Below are 21483 nucleotides of genomic sequence, written 5' to 3'. Positions count from 1 at the left end.
GCAGTGGTAGCACCGTACGCGGTGATGAGGCAGGGACCGACAAAGTTCAAACACAGAACTCCTTTACTGTAATACGTTACTTCACTGCATTAAATGTTCACTTCACACAAGTGCATATAATTAGTGTTCAGTTCACACCAGTTCATAGCACTACATACTACACAGAATCCTTTAAATCACAGTCACTGAACACGCTGGATTTCCCTTTGTCCAGTTTCCGTGGGTGACTGCATCTCTGTGTCAATATCTCTTGCTCACAGCCTCCTTTAGTTTGCAGTCACTATACACGCTAGTCAACCTCTGACCGCGGGTGACTGCTCCTCTATGTTATTGTCTCTTTACTCATGCACACAGCTGTACACAGTACTTGATATCCTCCGTATCGCAGCCGTGCACCATATCCACCTGTTTGCAGCCGTTACACACGCCAGTCCTCCTTCGGGCACAGGAACTGTCTACCTCAGATTCACCTCCAGGCACAAGGCATCCACATCCGAGACCAATCACCATGGACGCCAGCACCACTGTGTACGCTGTGGGTGCCAGGCCTATTGGCTCTGCTCTGTCCTGTGTTGCCTCACACAGGCCGTGCTCTGCAACACCAACTGCTCTGCACCGTAACAAGCACCAACTCACTCTGGCCCTGACACTGGACCTGACACACCCAAACCCTTAACTGCAGGGCTTTTAACAAAGGAACCTATGGCCTTCAGCCACATGGAAATCCTGAGCCTGGAATGAAACTGACTGCACGACTACCATCCTGCAGTATGTTTCACAACACAACATCCCAGAGCAGGTTTTCCCTACATCTGCCTTGGACACTAACATATCCAAGACCAGTACTTATTTTCATTTTTAGTCTGCATGGCAGTCACAGCTATGCTTGTGACTGCCATGCACTCCTATGGCCTTCATACAACGCTGTGCACAACCTGGGGAGAACACACAGTGACCCCTACCTGTGACATCGGTAACTGCTTCAGCTTTTCAATCATAGATACGCCTGCGACTGCAGTGCCCCCTCATGGCCTCAATATGCCTCTGTGCGTATCCTGGGGAGAACGCACAGTGACCCCTACCTGTGACATGGGTCACTGCCTCACAATAGATAACGAATTATATGGCAATTCACATAACATTAGCTGAAAACTTCTAACACTGATTACACAAGAATTATAAGACGGATTTCTTCACCCCAGGTATCATTTTAATCAGTATAACAATGCGGACCTGACAGTATCTGTAGTTTACTTAGCAAAATTCTGCTGACAGGTTCTCTTTAACTATTTCTCACTAAGATCCTGTCTTTTAATGCTGGGTGAGATTTATGTGTAGATTATAGTGGGATAACATTTTGCATAGCACAATACTTGTAGTCAATACTGTTCTTTAATTTACATTTATATCTGAAAACTGTGCTGCTTTAGTTTGTGAAATATCAGCTGTTTATAGGCTAAAGCAGAGCATCCAGCAAATTCAGGGTCAATGAACAATTTGAGCTGCATGACACAATGTATCAGCTCTGCCAGAGATTCCTATGCACCATGACTGGAAACTTTATTTTCCCAGCTCAGAACTTTTATAAATGGCCATTACTCTGCAGTTTGCTTGATGGCTAATATTGTCTGTAACAGGAGATAAGGAACTGTCTGTTCAAGATATACCTCTGGCTTCTGAAGACACGAGCTCTCTTTGCTATATACTTTATGGATTCTATTTGCTATTAATATTATATTGGTATATCTGGCTCTATCATCTATTTTCCTGCTTGGATTTATACAGAAGTAAATAATTCATCCAAGGTAGTGTCATTATCTTTGAAAATTGGATGTGAAGTGTTACAATGATCCATAAAGAGCTTGATTCCTTTCTTCAAATTTTGTTTTCTTCACAATTGGCCTTGAAATCTGTATTTTTTATTCTTTGAGTTAGTATATTCTCTTTTGCTTCTTTTGTTACACTACTTATAATTTGGAATTGATGCCTCTGTCACTGCTGACTTCTGCATCTTCATTTCTACCTTTTTTTTTGGTATATTTAGAATCATTGTTTAGAGTTAGTTCTTTTTGCATTTATTACCCATGGGTTTTACAGTTTTCCCAGCCAGCTGGTGATCGTTCTACCGAACTCTCTTATCTTATTTATTCTGAAAAATAATATATGCAATATTATATTACATTGAACTGCATAAAATCCTCCGCTTTAAACTCAATGCTATCTGCTTAAGTAAAATTATATCAATTATCCTAAAGTGTGTAAGTACTCTCGAACAGCATGCTCTAATGACAGAGCTGATTGCAATAGAAATGCAGTTCATTTTTTCTGTCTCCTCAGTGATATGGGTCATCCTTGCTTGCAATTGTCTTTTAGCAAAGGTAAATGAAGCTAATAAAAATCATTATCTACCTTTTACTAACGCATGTTATTCTATCATGCACACAATGGTTCCTGGAACCTCATACACACTATGCCCAGAGAGGTGGAATGCATCCTGTGCCTTGAGACTCATCAATGGGCTCCAACCTACGGATCATACAAAATTCCTTTTTGCATCCTGCAGAAGTCAGGGCACGCTGTCAGTTGCGGTTTTAATACTGGCGGAGAGCCACAAGATTGTATGGTAAATATATATTGATGGTAAAAAGGGACCGACATGCAAACTAATGAGAAGCAGATCATCACATGAAAGCTGGTCGGCTTTTTTGCATTAACATGTGAATTAATCACATATGGAAAGGTAAAAGCCCCAAAAGTTAAAAATTTAAAAAATACAAGAAAGAGATTTTTTCTGTTCATAAATCCATCAAACACAATTATTGAAAGCATCTATATCTATCTATCTATCTATCTATCTATCTATCTATCTATCTATCTATCTATCTATCTATATAATTGCCTTAAATTGTCCGTCATCCACTTCCGTCTGGATGTCCCCGAATCCCACAATCCACCGCGCCGCACCGGAAGTACGCCGACCGCCATATTGGAATACACAAGTGATGGGTATTCCAATATGGCACCCGCTGGTGGTACCAGGCCCTTCCACAATACCACCAGCAGGACAACGCCGGGACACCCCCCCGCCGCTGCTGCTAGACCTGCCGCCGCCTGTCCACCCACCTCCGTGCAGTCACAGCCGGTAGGAAAGACCACGGCTTGTGGCCTGTGCTGGAGATGGGGTGCGGCGCCACCCATCTCCAGCACAGGCCGCAAGCCGCGGTCTTTCCTGCCGGCTGCCTGCCGCCAGGACCCTCCTGCCTGCCCACCATGTACATACACACACACACACACAAGATAAATCTCCGAAGATAAATTGACATGCTACAGGCGATTTGCAGGCGCCGTTGCATGCATACTGGATATGGGATTTCTTGAAATCCCATCCACTATGCTGTAACATCTGGCTGCTGCAGGTTGGATGCTGCGGATGTACGGGAGTCTGTGCGGAGGTATTGCGGGGGTCTGTGGGTCTGTGCAAGGGGGCTGTGCGGGGGTCTATGTGGGGCTGTGCGGGTGTGTATGCAGGCATCGTCTGCCTGCTACAGTGACAGTGATTGATTTACACTGTCAATCAATCTTTTTTTTTTCTTTTAATATAGCGCTAACATATTCCGCAGCGCTTTACAGTTTGCACACATTATCATCACTGTCCCCGATGGGGCTGACAATATAAATTCCCTATCAGTATGTCTTTGGAATGTGGGAGGAAACCGGAGTACCTGGAGGAAACCCACGCAAACACGGGGAGAACATACAAACTCCTTGCAGATGTTGTCCTTGGTGGGATTTGAACCCACGATTCCAATGCTGCAAGGATGCAGTGCTATCCACTGATTTGGCTAGGTGAGAGGCTCTGGACTGAGGTCTAAGGGGTAAGGTTTCTCCTTGTGGAGAGTGACATGCTAGCTCTGGCTTGTCAAGGTAAGGAGGCTTATTCGCCGTGCAATACTCCTCTGGGAAAAATAATATGAAAATTGACTCTTCAGAGAAAAAGAGGACTTGAACTCTATAGCGCCACCTGTTGGTAGTAGCGATCCTGCAAGTCACAATCAACACTTTAACGAGTCTTGTAATATGATTTAGAATAAAAGCCAAGTCAGAATCTCAATTTGCAGACACGGTATTTCGAGCTATTGGCTCTCGTCAGTGCAAAGTATGAGAACTGATTTGGCTAGGTGAGAGGCTCTGGACTGAGGTCTAAGGGGTAAGATTTCGCCTTGTGGAGAGTGACATGCCAGCTCTGGCTTGTCAAGTTAAGGAGGATCCGTTGCTGTCCATCGTTTGCTATAATGGAAGCCTATGCGCGCTGGATCCGTCGTAATCCGTCAAATGATGGAATCCGGTGACGGATTCCGTTTTTTTTAACTGAGCATGCTCCGATTTTTATTTTGTATCCAATTAGCCAGACCCCAGGAAAGGTATATAAACCTGCCAGGGTTTCACTCATACATGTCTCAGCAAGCAAGCCAGTGGGAGTCCAGCCAGCGGAAGTCCAGCCAGCGGAAGTCCAGCCAGCAGAAGTCCAGCCAGCCAGAGACCAGCCAGTCCGAGACCAGGCAGCAGGAGTTGCAGTGTCCAGTGACCCAGCCAGGCCTACCATCCACCCAGCCAGGCCTACCAGCTATACAGCCAGGCCAACGAGTCTCAAACATGTCTTCTCCTGGGAGCCCTCCCTCATATGTCAGCGAACTGAGGTAAATATTTTGGTTTTTTTTCTTTTTTTGTGATGTTAACTTTTTTTTTTACACGTAACCCTATATGCATTAATTCTTGTTTAACAGGAAGCTGCAGCATCAGAGGTGCTTCTAGAAGAAGATGAATTTCAAAAACTGACCATCACATCCAAGCATAAACATTGTGTGAACAGGTGCTTAACCTAGAGTCACCAACTCATATACATTCAAGCAAAAAAGGAAGCACACTGTAGCGCCATAACATGCAAACATGAAAAATGAATTGCATAGGGCGGCACGGTGGCTCAGTGGTTCGAATCCCACCAAGGACAACATCTGCAAGGAGTATGTATGTTCTCCCCGTGTTTGCGTGGGTTTCCTCCCACATTCTAAAGACATACTAATAGGGAATTTAGATTGTGAGCCCCATCGGGGACAGTGATGATAATGTGTGTGCAAACTGTAAAGCGCTGCGGAATATGTTAGCGCTATATAAAAATAAAGATTATTATTATTTATTATTATTCATTACTGTACTAGAAATATGAAAAATTGAGAATGTTTAGCGCACAAAAATGGCCCAGTTATGTGTACCTGGAAGCCACGTTAAGGCATTTCTCATTTTCCAGGTCCCTGTCTATGCCAATCCTCACTAAGACTGTAGTCTCCATCTGAATGGGAACCTATGAAAAATCCTCTGTTTAGACTGAAGTCTATATCTCTGTGTAGGGGAAGTGGCCCTGCTTTGATTAAAAACGCCTGCGGCTAACAGGTGGAGTGCTCAGTCAGAAGGTAAATGAATACAAATTTCAAAAACTGACCGTCACATCCAAGCATAAACATTGTGCGAACAGTTGCTTAACCTAGAGTCACCAACTTGGCCATTTTATGTGCTAAACTTTCTCAATTTTTCATATTTCTAATACAGTAGTGCAATTCATTTTTCATTTTTCATATTTGCATGTTATGGCACTACAGTGTGCTTCCTTTTTTGCTTGAATGTCCAGAAGAAGATGGACGGGGTGGAGAAAGACCCGGAGCAGGCTCGCAGAGTGTAAGTTTCTTACATGCATCGCAGAAACAGATCATCACAGACATCACAGTACACCCAACACATAAAAAACAGATCATCACAGCCATGACAGTACACACAACACATAAGCCTACATCCAAGCACATAATGTTTTTTTTGTTGTTTTTTTATAGTCTTATAATTCTGGGGCTCAACGTAGAGGTCCTGAAAGCGCCTTTCCGGGTTTTTGGCGTGAGCGTCGGGGCGGTCAGCAGAGAGTAAGTACCTTTTTTTTTTTATTTTTTGGTTTTTGTATTTTTCAACTTCATGTGGTTGATTTGAGTGTAATGTTTTTTCGTCATTTTTAACAGGCTTCACTGCGACATCAACCTCCTTATCGATGTAGTCCGAGAGCGGGAGCCGCTGTGGAACATGGGGGACCACCACCACGCTGATGTTGTTGTGACCTGGGAGGAAGTGTGCCACGAAGTTGTGGAAGATTGGGAGGACCTTGATGCTCAGGCCCAGAATCAAGCACGTAAGTATTCACAGTTCAGTAAGTTATTTTGCAGGATGTAATGTGTTGTATACTACCCAATTTGTGCTTTCACTTTACAGGGGACAGAGTTATCAAGCGGTCGAGGTCACTCAGGGATCGCTTCAAGAGGGAGTTCAACAAAAAGATGCAGGCCCCAAGTGGATCGGGAGGACACAGATCGAAGTATAAGTATGCAAGAGCCCTGTTGTTCCTCCGGTCGACTATGGTGAGCAGAAGGTAAATATTCCCCACCCCATTTACTAAGTAAAAATGTTTACATGTGTAACCTTTTTTTTGTTTCAGCCAAAGCCAAGCAATAGCAATATATTAATTACATTTTTTTTTCTTTGTACCACAGCACCGTCTGCAGCACTTGGGAGCCTGCAGATTTGAACCCTTCTGGAGCAATCCCACAGGAGTACGCCACCGGGGACCACTTCAACAGACCCGACCCATCTGCACATTCCCTGCCTTCCCTCACATCTGGTCCCTTAGTCCCATCCAACAGTGCTGGAGCATCTGAGCAGACTTCGTTACATGAAGCTGCTGGTGACGAGGTGGCTTTTCCTTTACCCCACCCCTCTGACACTGCTGGCACCTATAGAACACCTTTGGGTTCTGGTCAGCAGCACCAGAGGGGTCAGGAAAAGAACTATGCGCCTAAATTCTTGCATCTAAATGTATCCTTCCAGAACTCGCTGAAACTGTTGTCTGAGCAAATGAGTGTTGGATTCAACCTCATGATCAACAGTATGCTTGAATTGAGCACGCATCTGGATAGAATGCATTTAGATGCAAGTAAATTGCCCAATCATCCATTTTTCCAGGCAGTAGTCGAGCGCATAGACAAGCTATCTCCTGACCAGCAGATGCATGTAATGCAAGCCTGCCAGTTTGCTCTAGCGCAGGTTAGCTCCCAAGCCCCTCCACACGCCCCGGTAGTTCCTCCCACACCTGCCCCCCTCCAGCCACTGTCACTCCCCCCCTCCTGTACAATACCAGCTTCCTGCCCCATACCAGTTCCCAACCACAGCATCTGTGACTCCACTCCCTGCCCAACCTGTACTCCCCCCTGCCCAACCTGTACTCCCTGCCCACTACCACCAGTCTCCTTCCATACCCATCATGCCCCAAATACAACCCTCTTCTGTCTCCCAATCCTTCCACTCCACCCCTCAAACCTTACCAAATCCCATCCCTACTCATGTTTTTTTGTCCACCCTTCGTCTTGGTTTCTCCACCCCTTCTCCTTCTGTTTTACCTTCCGATCCGTCACCACTACAATCCAGTCTCCATACTCCCACTGTCGAAGTGGTCCGATCTGTCAGCCCCTCCAGTACTATCTCCACCCCAAACTATCTCAATTTATAATTCTTTAATAAATGTTTTTTTTTTTTATAAAAAGCTTTATTGTCTTTCATTTATTTAATGATAAGGTACAATACTTTGGGAAACAAAGTACAATACTTGGGGTAACAAGGTACAAAACTTTGGTAATAGAAAAAAATCATGGTTTAAAAAAACGGATCAGTCGAAAAACAGAAGAAATGGATGAAAAAACTAATGCAACGGATCCGTTCTTTTGCCAGATCCGCTTGTCGGATCCGTCAAAAAAACAAATCTGTCTCATCAGTTTTTCACAATCTGCGATGGATCTGTCGATCCATCGAGCCAATGGATTGTGACTGACAGCAAAACAACTGATGTGTGAAAGGGGCCTAAAACATCTGTTACTGCAGTGAGTTGTTAAATAGGATGATTGATTTACAATGGGCAATTAGGCTAAGGTCACTTGGGCATTGCTCAGGCTGTGTTTGAGTTTAATGGCTCAAAAGGTCTTCAATGAGACCTCCTGGGACCAAGTAAATAAAGCTTTTATGTCAGAAAATTTAAAAAGTTGCAAAAATTTGGTGTAACACAAGCCTGCGTTAAAGTTTACCAAGTTGTCATTCTCACACCATTTTCTCTCAGCTCCATCAAAGCTTGGGCAGGATGAAGCGTGGGCAGGATGGGAGCATTGCAACTCCTGCTTGTCAAAATCATTAATTTCTCTCCCAACTGGAATAAGATTTGTGTCAAGACGTGCAGCTCTTAATGAATGAGGAGTGTCTGACTTCAGCACACCTCCTCATCAAGACCAGAGTGAAAAATGCTGCTTTTGATGAATTTGGGCTTAGTGTCTTTTTCTTATATTCTTGGCAATCAGAGGCTTTGCAGCATTTACATCAGTGGTGAATTTACTCATTGTGATTCAAATTTTTGGGCAAAATTTGTCAAATTAGAATTATAAGCCTTCAAGAGGTTTAGTTTATAACTGCAACATGTTCACTACCTTGACAAATAGATTCCTGACGTTGTTTTCAGCTATCCACGTGGCAATTAAAGTGATATTCCATGGGCCAGAAAGTAATTGTTACTGAGAAGGATTTGAAAGGTTTTATTGACATTGATATAGCTACCTCTCCAGCAAATTGTATACAAAACTCCTGCACTGTCTAAACTGTTGGCAGGGGAATAATTGAAACTTTCCAATAATAAATCATATACAGAAACCCACATGCTATGTACTATATACTGTATATTCACACTTGCTGCATCTCCTTTACCTTCTTACGACCAGGAAATGTTTTGTTTTTCTGCTTTTGGTTTTCCCTCTCCAACTTCGTAGGGTCATAACTTTTTTATTTCTTATCAAGATTAATAGTTTTTTGCAAGATATGGTTTAGTTTAAGCTTATTTTTAACAGGGAATCAGGTATATGATTTTAATTTTTGTGTTAATTTTTTTATAGTCTTAAAAGCTTTTTTTTAACCCCCCCCGTTGGGGAACTTGAACATGCAATCCTTTGATTGCTTGTACCCAGGGCCGGTTTTAGGCAAAGTGGGGCTCTAGGCAAAGTTTAAAATGGGACCCCAAATGCTAACATATTGCACCTCACAAAGAAGGATTTCGATTGTATTTCCATGTGCTGATTTCAAGCCGCTAAATGAGTGTGATCGACAATATTGAAGTCGTTCAATATTTGTTTCCCGGCCTCTTTCTACCGTCTGAGAACGAATGATGGGGATAGAGCAATCACTAATGGATCACTAACAGATCACCATACAGTATCATGTTATCAGCAGCAAATACACTGGCAGCTGCGGATGGAGTGCTCGTGCGACTGCGCTCTGTCGACGAGCTTTCGCTTCTGGAGGAGGAGGGTCGAACGCCTACAACCAACTGTTTCCTATACCGTGGGCTAGGCAGCACTGTTCCACCACCGCTGTCCCCTGTGGAGCCTGCATCCACCACATTAACCCAGTGCACAGTGATGGACACGTAACGGCCCTGGCCATGCCTACTGGACCATGCATCTGTTGTGAGGTGCACCTTTCCACTCACTGATTGCTTGAGTGCATGGACAATGCGATCTTTCACATGCAGGTGGAGGGCAGGGATGACTTTTCGAGAAAAGAAGGGCCGACTGGGTAGGTCATAGCATGGGACAGCATAGGCCATGAGCTCTTGGAAAGCTTTGCTTTCAACCAAATGGAAGGGCATCATCTCTAATGAGATCAGTTTGGCAATGTAGGCGTTCAAAGCCAGTGTACGCGGATGAGAGGATGAGTACTTTCTTGTCCTACTCAGAGTGGCTGCTAGGGTGAGCTGGACTTGAGAGCTGCATATGGAGGAACTAGCGGTGGACCAGACGGACTGAGAGGGGGTTGGTGATGGTGATGGTGTTGGTGGTGATGGCCTAGATTCAGTGTTTCGTTGCAAAACCATTGTGATTCCCTGACTGCTTTGGCCTTGCGACGACACCTCAACATTTATTGCTGATGGTGTGCTTACCAGTGGCGGTGGTCTGACAGTGGGGGAAGCGATGGAGCGTTGCTGGCTACCTTCAGTCGGAGCGGGTGCACATGTGGTACCTGAGGTTTTGTAGTCCGTCCATGCTTGCAAGTGCATGGTGGTTAAATGTCTAAGCATGCAACTGGTATTCAAATTTCTGAGATTTTTCCCTCAGCTAAAGGTCCTTCCGCACTTCTTACAGATGACCTTTGCCTCATCAGTAGGATTTTGGACAAAGAAGTGCCACACTGCACTCTTCCTACTATGGTATAAATTTTCAGGGCTTGCACGCTGTGCTAATTTGACCGTGTGGCCAAGCTGTCCTGCACCTCTTTTGGTTTTTGTTCCACGTTTTTGGACAGCTACGGGCCTGCCAGATAACCGCTGCTGCGATGTCGATACCTGCTGCAGATCCTTCTCCTCACCTGAGCTATTGCCAGCGGCACCCTCTTCCCCCATTGGATGCCAATCCGGGTCAACAACTGGGTCATCTATCACCTCCTCTTCAATATCATCTGCACCTTCCTCTGTGTCACCATGTAAGGTGGTATAGTATGCGGGAAGGGGCACCTGAGTTTCATCAGGGTCAGATTCTGGCTCAGTAGACTGCGAGGGCAATGTAGTGTTGTGGGTCAATATACCAGCAGAATCTTCTAGCAGTGGCTGTGCATCAGTGCACTCCATGTCAGATTCATCTTGGACTGGGAAATTCAGGATTTGACTGGATAACCCAGGCATGATATGTGAAAAGAGCTCCATAGAGTAATCTGAAGTGTGGGCTGCCGCATCCTTCACTTTTGGTGGGGGTGAAGGACACAAGGAAGGGTGTTTTTCCTGACCAGAACCCTGCACTGACGACTCAGTGCTTGCAGGTTTTGAAAGTTCAGAAGAAGAGGCAATAGAGCTGGTGGCTGTTTCGGCAATGTAAGCCAATACCTGTTCTTGATGCTCCGGCTTTAAAAGTGGTTTTCCTACTCCCAGAAAAGGGAACCTTACAGGCCTTCTTGTGCCAGACGATGATGCAGGCTCAACACCTCCTGCCTTAGCTGCTATTGTGCTTTTGGCATAACCAGCAGATGCACCACCTTCAGTACCAGCTGCCCCCCCGCCCACGTTCGCGGCCTCTTCCACCATACTTCCTCATGTTTGTGAAAATGTAACAAAAATACCAGCAGCTATATGGTACTGTATGAGGAGCGTACTGCTGTATAAGGTGTAGGTAAAAATTTAAATCTCCGTATATATTTCCTTTGTCACAGACGCTCTCCCAGTATGTATTTGACCGTAATCCAACCAGCAGATATACGGTATGTATTTAAGGAGTCTCACACACACACGCTCTCTCTGTATAGATTTGACCGCAATACAACAGCAGATATACGATACTGTTTGAGAAGCGGACAGCTCTATACGGTGTATGTATGGAAAATTTAAAATCTCCGTCTATTTTTTTACGGAGTCACACCCAGATAGCATGTATTTGTCCGTGATACCAGCCGGTACACGGTAGTGAGTGAGGAGTGTACAGCTCTATACAGGGCCGGACTGGGACTAAAATTCAGCCCTGGCATTTGAAGTTACACAGGCCCACTAGTCACATGGTGACTATATAATATCTTTGTACAGTTGTAGTTTACAAGAAGTGAGAGGAGATTAACACGACTATATAACATGTAGTCACAGCTGTGCCCAGTATTTCAGCTCAGTCCTATTTATTGCTTTTAGGTACAGTACTCCTCCCAAAGCGCTGTCCCCTTTTGTATGCATGATTACAGAATTCCTGGCAGAACTGCTCTCTATTGGGCAACCAGACCCCCTGGTCATAGCCGCCCCTATCATACCTCCCAACTTTTGAAGAAGGGAAAGACGGACAAAGACTGCGGCGCGCGCAGCGCGCCGCTGTAAATTTTGGCCACGCCCAACCACACCCATTTCACAACTAGTCACACCCATGTCCACACCTAATCGCACCCATTTAGCACTGCTGATCACACTGACTGGTACTGAGGGCACAGTGGCTGGCATTATGGGCACACTGACTGGCACTAAGGAAGAGAGAAAACAGAGAGAGAGAGAAAAAAGAAAACAGAGAGAGCGAGAAAGAAAGGGGAAAGAAAGAAAGAACAGTGAGAGACAAAGAAAGAACAGTGAGAGACAGAGAAGGAACAGAGAGAGAAAGAAAGAGGGGAAAGAAAGAAAGAACAGAGAGAGACAGAGAAAGAACAGAGAGAGAAAGAAAGAAGTAAAGAAAAGAAAGAAAGAACAGAGAGAAAGAGAGGAAAGAAAAAGAAAGAAAGAGGGGAAGAAAGAACAGAGAGAGAAAAAAGAAAGATTAGAGAGAGAAAGAAAGAACAGAGAGAGAATGAAAGAACAGAGAAAGAAAGAAAAAGAGAGAAAGAAATAAAGAAAGATTCTACAAAGATACTATAGCAGCCCGGCTCCCATTGTAGTGCCCACCTGAGCCTCCCGATGCAGGACCTATCATGATCCGCTCACATGGCCGACATCCCCGATTCCAAGGCGATCCTGCTGTCTGCGCTGTCGGAGGAGGACACGGTGATGGATCTGAAGCATTCCTGGTTCCGTCACAATCTCCTCAAGAAATTATCTCATTTCCGGTCAGCTTCCAGCACATCACTTCAGGTGGAACGTCATGTGTGTGTTTTAAAATGCTCCTCGGGGCTCCGCCGTGTACTCCTGTGTCCGTGGGAAAAGCCCGCTTTGTACACACTTGGCTCCGCTCCGTACATCCCGTACACATATGGCTCCACTCCATACATACACGGTTCCACTCCGTCCACCTTGTACACGCGTGGCTCCTCTCCGTACACCTCGTACACGCGCGGCTCCTCTCCGTACACACGCGGCTCCTCTCCGTACACCTCGTACACGCGCGGCTCCTCTCCGTACACCTCGTACACGCGCGGCTCCTCTCCGTACACCTCGTACACGCGCGGCTCCTCTCCGTACACCTCGTACACGCGCGGCTCCTCTCCGTACACCTCGTACACGCGCGGCTCCTCTCCGTACACCTCGTACATGCGCGGCTCCGCTCCGTACACCTCGTACACACGGCTCCGCTCCGTACACCTCGTACACACGGCTCCGCTCCGTACACCTCGTACACACACGGCTCCGCTCCGTACACCTCGTACACATGCGGCTCCTCTCCGTACACCTCGTACACCCACGGCTCCGCTCCGTACACCTCGTACACACAGCTCCGCTCCATACACCTCGTACACACACAGCTCTGCTACATCCACACTGTAAATCCTGACCCCACACATACTTACCTCAAACAGCACCATGACAACAGCAAAGCAGAGTCTTGCAGACGGTAGAGGCAAGGCTGAGCGCACAGGACCTGTGATGAGGTCACAGGAGGGGCGGAGTCAGGGGTGATATGATCGGGGGTCTGGACAAAGGCTCCTGATCATGAGACCCCCTGACTCCTCCCCTCCTGTGATCTCATCACAGGTCCTGCGAACAGAGCGAGCAGGCAAGCGAGTGCGACGCTGTGAGTGGCTGCGGGAGGGAGGGGGTCTCATGCTACGGCGAGGATGGGGTGCGAGAGGGGGCGTGGCGGCTTATCTCCCTGCAGTGCGGGAGGAACTTGAATCTATCACCGCCATGCCCGCAGAGGGCCGGCGGCAGGAACAACAGTGGCCGCAGCAGCTGGCAAGCGGCCAGATGTTCGGGCGCTGCCGCCCGCGGCCCACGTGACAGCGGCCCAGCGGGAAAATGCCCGGTTGGTTATATTGCTAATCCGGGCCTGGCTCTATACGGTGTATGTATGTAAAATTTTAAAACTCCGTCTATTTTTTTACGGAGTCACACACACGCTTTCTCTGTATAGTTTTGACCGTGAGACATACGCCAGATATACGATACTGTTTGAGAAGCGGACAGCGGTATACGATGTATGTATGGAAAATTTTAAATCTCCGTCTATTTTTTGACGGAGTCAAAAGCAGGTATACGATACTGTTAGAGAAGCGGACAGCTCTATCTGGTGTATGGAAAAATGGAAATGTCCGTCTATGTATTTACAGACACACACATGCGCTGTCTCTGTATAGATTTGACCGTAATCGAAACAGCAGATATATGATACTGTTTGAGAAGCGGACAGCTGTTTATGGTATATGTATGGAACATTTTAAATCTCCGTCTGTTTTTTTATGGAGTCAAACACAGATAGCATGTATTTGTCCATGATACCAGCCGGTACAAGGTAGTGTGTGAGGAGCGTACAGCTCTATATGGTGTATGTATGGAAAAATGAAAATCTACGTCTATTTTTTCCGTAGTCACACAGACGCTGTCTCAGTATGGATTTTAGTGTAATCTAAACAGCAGATATACGGTAATGTATCAGAAGTGGACAGCTCTAAATGGTGTATGTATGGAAAAATGAAAATCTCTGTCTATCTTTTTACGGAGTCACACACAGATAGCATGTATTTGTCTGTGATACCAGCCGGTACACGGTAGTGTGTGAGGAGGGTACAGCTCTATACGGTCTATGTATGGAAAATTTTAAATCTCCGTCTATTTTTTTACGGAGTCACACACACACGCTGTCTCTGTATAGATTTGACCATAATCAAACAGCAGATATACGATACTGTTTGACAAGCGGACAGCTCTATACGGTCTATGTATGGAAAATTTTAAATCTCCGTCTATTTTTTTACGGAGTCACACACACACGCTGCCTCTGTATAGATTTGACCATAAACAAACAGCAGATATACGATACTGTTTGACAAGCGGACAGCTCAATACGGTGTATGTATGGAACATTTTAAATCTCTGTCTATTTTTTTAAGGAGTCACACACACTCGCTGTCTCTGTATAGATTTGACTGTAATCAAACAGTAGATATACGATACTGTTTGAGAAACGGACAGCTCTATATGGTCTATGGAAAAATTGAAATGTCCGTATATGTATTTAAGGAGTCTCACACACACACGCTCTCTCTGTATAGATTTGACCACAATACGAACAGCAGATATACGATACTGTTTGAGAAGCGGACAGCTCTATACGGTGTATGTATGGAAAATTTAAAATCTCCGTCTGTTTTTTTACAGAGTCACACACAGATAGCATGTATATGTCCGTGATACCAGCCGGTACACGGTAGTGTGTGAGGAGCGTACACCTCTATACGGTGTGTGAAAAAATGAACGCTTTGTAACTGTGCAGAAAATCAGCATAAAAGTTTTTTTTTTGCTTTTAAAAAAGCAGTCTGCACAGCAGTGTGCACACAGCAATGCAGCTATCAGGTAGCCTTATAAGGCAGCCTAATAACCACCAGCGCTGCTGCATACACAAAAATCCTCCCCTGTCACTGCACACTAACTGAACAGTTGAAATCGCTATCAGAAGAAGCACAGTTTTTTTTTGTTGCCTAACGCTCTCCCTATTGAGAATCAGCGGCAGCAACCTCTCCCTATGCTAAGATCGTCAGCAGTAAAATGGCGGTCAGTGCTTTTATAACCACACAAAGCAAGCCAATCACAGAATGCCCTTCTCTAAGATGGTGGTGGCCGCTGCCGATGTCATCGCGTTGCCCACAGTGTGCGCCCTTGATGATTGGCTGAAAAAAGGCGCTGGAAACATCATGGGAAATGCGACTTTGGCGCGCGGGTCGGCGACCTCATGGCCGACCTCACGCTATGGTCGGGTTTCGATCGGCGAAACCCAACTTTAGCGAAAGTCGGCGACTTATGAATTTGACCGACCCGTTTCACTCAACTCTAGTCTGGAGAGTAGCAGCCCCAACAGCAGAACTACAGAACCCATGACAAGCAACACTGCATCCTTGGGATTGAGTGGTGCTGGAGATCAAGGAGGCAGCCACTGCCTTTGCTGTGGTTGCTGTCAGGACTCCAGCAAAATCTGTGCAACTGCATGGGGCAGACGAGAGATGTCTTGATATGATCCTTAGTTGAGTTGGGAACAAAGCTGAGGTACTTTCCTGTAAGCCTGGGGTGCTGTGGATGCCAAGGTCCAGTCTGAGAGGAGAAGATGTAGTGCAGGTATAGTCAGTGGCGTAACTAGAAAGTTATGGGACCCGGTGTGAACTTTCAAATGGGGCTCCCCCACCATGCCAAAATACACGCACATCTCCGCTCCGTACACATCGTACACACGCGGCTCCCCTCCGTACACCTTATACACATACGGCTCCACTCCGCACACTTCGTACACACAGGGCTCCGCTCCGTACACCTCGTACACACACGGCTCCGCTCGGTACACCTCGTACACACGCGGCTCTGCTCCATACACCTCGTACACACGCGGCTCCGCTCCGTACACCACGTACACATGCGACTTCGCTCCGTACACCTCGTACACACGCGGCTCAGCTCCGCAACCTCGTACACACACGGCTATGCTCCGTACACCTCGTACACACGCGGCTCTGCTCTGTACACCTCGTACACATGCGGCTCTGCTACGTACACCTCATACACACACGGCTCCGCTCCGCACACCTCATACACACACGGCTCTGCTACATCCACCTTGGAAACCCCTCCTGACCCTACACAGAAACTTACCCTCATGCAGGACCATGGCAACCAACACTGCAGGGTCCTGCAGACACCGAGGCTCCTGATCATGTGACCTCTGACTCCTCCCCTCCTGTGACCTCATCCCAGGTCCTGTGCGCACAGAAAAGAACACAGCCTAGGATGTCATTGCAGGCTGTGCGGGGCTGCGGTAGGTCTATCTGGGAAGGCGAGGATGGGGTGCATGGGGGTGCTTGGCGGCTCAGTGCAGTGGAGGAAGGACGCAGGGGGGGGCAAAAACTGGACTGTCCTGCAAGATTTGGAATGGTTGGGCGATATCATGGTCTGACCTGCCGGGCCCCTGACTCCCCCCGGGCCCGGTCGCAGTGGCGACTGCTGTGACCGTGATAGTTACGCCCCTGGATATAGTGCTATATGCAGCAGGAGGGAGGAAAGCAGCTACACATTGCTGCAAAAGAGCTGGGTTCATCATGTTGGCTCAATGTACTGAATAACTATGGAGAGCTGTAATCATAATCATCAACTGCTCCTGTAAAATTACATTATTTTTTTCCTGTTGCACCGGATGTCTGGACATTGCTTTTTGAGACAGGATGATCCTGCATCCCTTACACAACTGTCCCCATTTTATTCTGCTGAGGATGGCCCAGAGGCCAGCGAGACCACAGTGACCATTGGCAGCCATTGCGCCCCGGCTCGGTGTAGGCCGACCTAGACACATATACCAGGATGGGATATATATATATATATATATATATATATATATATACACACACAGTGCTGTGCAAATTAATTGGGACAAAGCATTTTTTTAAGTAAAATTGTAAGTTGGTTACCAGTCAGTGATTCAAACCAGTTTTAACTGCTTTGAACAGGTGTGGGTGCCTGTTCAAAGCAGTTAAAACTGGTTTGAATCACTGACTGGTAACCAGCTTATGATTTTACTTTACTTAAAAAAATGCTTTGTCCCAAATAATTTGCACAGCACTATATATATATATATATATATAAATATACACACAGTATATACAGGGTGTAAGGTAGCGCTGTCATTCGAGCAGGGGATTCTCGCTTGGCAGCCTAATAATCACATCCGGCACGGGTTTTCCACCAAATCATAACTCCATGCGGTTTATTATGCAGCATAAACCAAGGCAAGCAACATAAAGTTCATAGACACAGCATAGCGTCCATGACAGAGCTTCACTCTGTTTATCCTGTCGTCATACAGGTTATGCAATGTTCAATGCGCAGGCTTTCTAGCCACCAAGTTATCTCACCCAGTCAGGGTTTACCTCACGACTGATTCATACTCCAGACGTTCATTCCCTCCCCTGGGAACTCTCAGATACTGGCAGCCATTACATCCAGCATTCACTTTCTGTCAGGAAGACAGCCCCCATCTCTCCCAGATGGGGCCTTCCTAAACAGACCAACCAGGTCCCTGCATTCACCTCATGTGAACTACCTTGGCCACCTAAAGCTGCTTTCACACATCTGTCTTTTTGAATCCGGCACGATGCTGCGAAAAGTGTGAAAACCGGATCCGGAATTGGATCCGGTTTTGGCACATAGAATTTAATGATCGTGTCGGATGGACATGCGGCGCCTCCATTTTTAGCCGGAAACGGCAAACCTGCGCCGTCCGGCATCAGCAAAAAACGCTGCCTGCAACGTTTTTTTGCAGCGCCGGAATGGCTTTTTCAACAGCGCATGCGCAGACACTGTGAGGTTTAACCCACAAGTGCCCGGCGAGCGTGCGCGTATCTCTCCCCCCCCCGCATACCGCTGCCTCTTTCGTCCCCGGCGCGGCTCCTTTAAATGCTTTCCAAGCCGGATCAGGTGCCGCATCTGCATCCGGTGTCACCGCTGCAGGCCTGATCCGGCGGTCCGGCTTTCCGCCGCTGGAACAAACACACCGGATGTGTGAAAGCAGCCTTATATGGTCCGTAGCCACACCCACCGGGTCACATAGCTATGACCTCATCACAGGTCCTTGAACCACTCATACACATTTTACAATAGCGTTCTTAGCCACACACCTGGGTGGATTTGTAGGTAACTGATCCCTGACACATTGAAACAGCACCTCAGCAGTATCACTGCTGATCCACACACACACATGTCTCCATCTCAAAGCCACCCACCTTGGGATACATAACGGTCATTCAGTATCCTACACCTATCAGGACACTGGAAATGCTTATACTCTCGTCCTGGGTCATCCACACAGCGCCCCCTAGCGGGCGCCTTGGTCACTACACCACAAGGGGTTGGACAAAATAATGGAAACACCTAACATTTTGGCATCATAATCTTCGAACATGTTATAAACATGCAAACCGTGACATATGGTAATGTTTTGTAGTTGATTATTTGTGTTATGTGATATGTGTATGTAAACCTGATACCAATGGCAGACCTCTCAGATTTTCAAAGAGGCCAAATTGTTGGTGCTCGTATAGCAGGCTCTAGTGTAACAGAAAGTGCCCGAATGCTTGGCATGTCAGAGGTACTGTCTCCAAAGTAATGACTGCGTTTGAAAGAGAAGGAAAAACATCCGCAGCAAAGCACAGGTCCGGCCAAAAGTCGAAGTTGACTGAGAGAGACCGTCGGACTCTAAAGCGAATTGTGAGAGAGAATCGCAAGACCACGGCTCTAAAAATCACTTCTGAGCTCAATGAACACCTACAGAACCCAGTTTCCACGAAAACTGTTTGTCGGGAGCTGCACAAATTTGGATTCCATGAAAGAGCTGCGATTAGAAAACCATTGCTCTCAATGACAAATGTTTCCAAGCGTTTAGAATGGTGTAGAAACCTCCAGAATTGGTCCTTCGAGCAATGGAAACATGTGATATTCTCAGACGAATCATCGTTTACCCTATTTCTGACCTCCAGCCGAGTGTACGTTTGGAGATAGCCGAAAGAAGCATTCCATCCAGACTGCCTTCTCCCAACCGTAAAACATGGCAGAGGTTCTGTGATGATCTGGGGTGCTATTTCGTGGAGATCTGCCGGGCCAATGATATCCCTTCATGGAAGAATTAACAACCGAGATTATTTAGGCATTTTGGGCGACCAAGTGCATCCTATAGTTCAAGCACTGTTCCCGGAGGGGAACGCCATCTTTCTGGATGATAATGCACCAATTCATACAGCTAGATTCGTTAAAGCATGGCACGAGGAACATTCTAATGAAGTTGAGCATCTCATATGGCCCCCACAATCCCCAGACCTCAACATTATTGAGCATTTATGGTCGATTTTAGAGATTCAAGCAAGACGTCGATTTCCGCCGCCATCGTCGCTCAAAGAACTGGAGGGTGTTTTAACTGAAGAATGGGCTAAAATTCCTTTGGAAACAATTAACACCTTGTATGAATCCATACCTCGGAGAATTGAGGCTGTAATTGCCGCAAAAGGTGGACCTACACCATATTAAACTAACTTTTGTTGATGTTTCAAGGTGTTTCCAATATTTTGTCCAACCCCTGTGTGTGTGTGTGTGTATGTATGTATATATATACACAGTATATATATAAAGAGAGGGAGAAAAAAAAAATTGAAAAAACAGCACAAAATAAAAAAAGGATTCGGGTGCAGGCCCTCCTGGTACATACCAAACCTCCAGACAGTCCATCAAAAAATAAATCAGCACACCATGTTAGTTTTCAATAAAGTGCTTTTTTAATAGCCCATATGGGTATGTGCCATATGGGCTATTAAAAAAAGCACTTTATTGAAAACTAACATGGTGTGCTGATTTATTTTTTGATGGAATATATATATACAGTGGGGCAAAAAAGTATTTAGTCAGTCAGCAATAGTGCAAGTTCCACCACTTAAAAAGATGAGAGGCGTCTGTAATTTACATCATAGGTAGACCTCAACTATGGGAGACAAACTGAGAAAAAAAAATCCAGAAAATCACATTGTCTGTTTTTTTTTCATTTTATTTGCATATTATGGTGGAAAATAAGTATTTGGTCAGAAACAAAAGTTCATCTCAATACTTTGTGATATATCCTTTGTTGGCAATGACAGAGGTCAAACGTTTTCTGTAAGTCTTCACAAGGTTGCCACACACTGTTGTTGGTATGTTGGCCCATTCCTCCATGCAGATCTCCTCTAGAGCAGTGATGTTTTTGGCTTTTCGCTTGGCAACACGGACTTTCAACTCCCTCCAAAGGTTTTCTATAGTGTTGAGATCTGGAGACTGGCTAGGCCACTCCAGGACCTTGAAATGCTTCTTACGAAGCCACTCCTTCGTTGCCCTGGCGGTGTGCTTTGGATCATTGTCATGTTGAAAGACCCAGCCACGTTTCATCTTCAATGCCCTTGCTGATGGAAGGAGGTTTGCACTCAAAATCTCACGATACATGGCCCCATTCATTCTTTCATGTACCCGGATCAGTCGTCCTGGCCCCTTTGCAGAGAAACAGCCCCAAAGCATGATGTTTCCACCACCATGCTTTACAGTAGGTATGGTGTTTGATGGATGCAACTCAGTATTCTTTTTCCTCCAAACACGACAAGTTGTGTTTCTACCAAACAGTTCCAGTTTGGTTTCATCAGACCATAGGACATTCTCCCAAAACTCCTCTGGATCATCCAAATGCTCTCTAGCAAACTTCAGACGGGCCCGGACATGTACAGGCTTAAGCAGTGGGACACGTCTGGCACTGCAGGATCTGAGTCCATGGTGGCATAGTGTGTTACTTATGGTAGGCCTTGTTACATTGATCTCAGCTCTCTGCAGTTCATTCACTAGGTCCCCCTGCGTGGTTCTGGGATTTTGCGCACCGTTCTTGTGATCATTCTGACCCCACGGGGTGGGATTTTGCGTGGAGCACCAGATCGAGGGAG

This window comes from Dendrobates tinctorius, unplaced genomic scaffold (genome assembly GCF_039654945.1).
Source record: "Dendrobates tinctorius isolate UK_male_01 unplaced genomic scaffold, ASM3965494v1 ptg000139l, whole genome shotgun sequence".
NCBI lineage: Eukaryota > Metazoa > Chordata > Amphibia > Anura > Dendrobatidae > Dendrobates > Dendrobates tinctorius.
Note: the sequence above shows the minus strand (reverse complement) of the source record.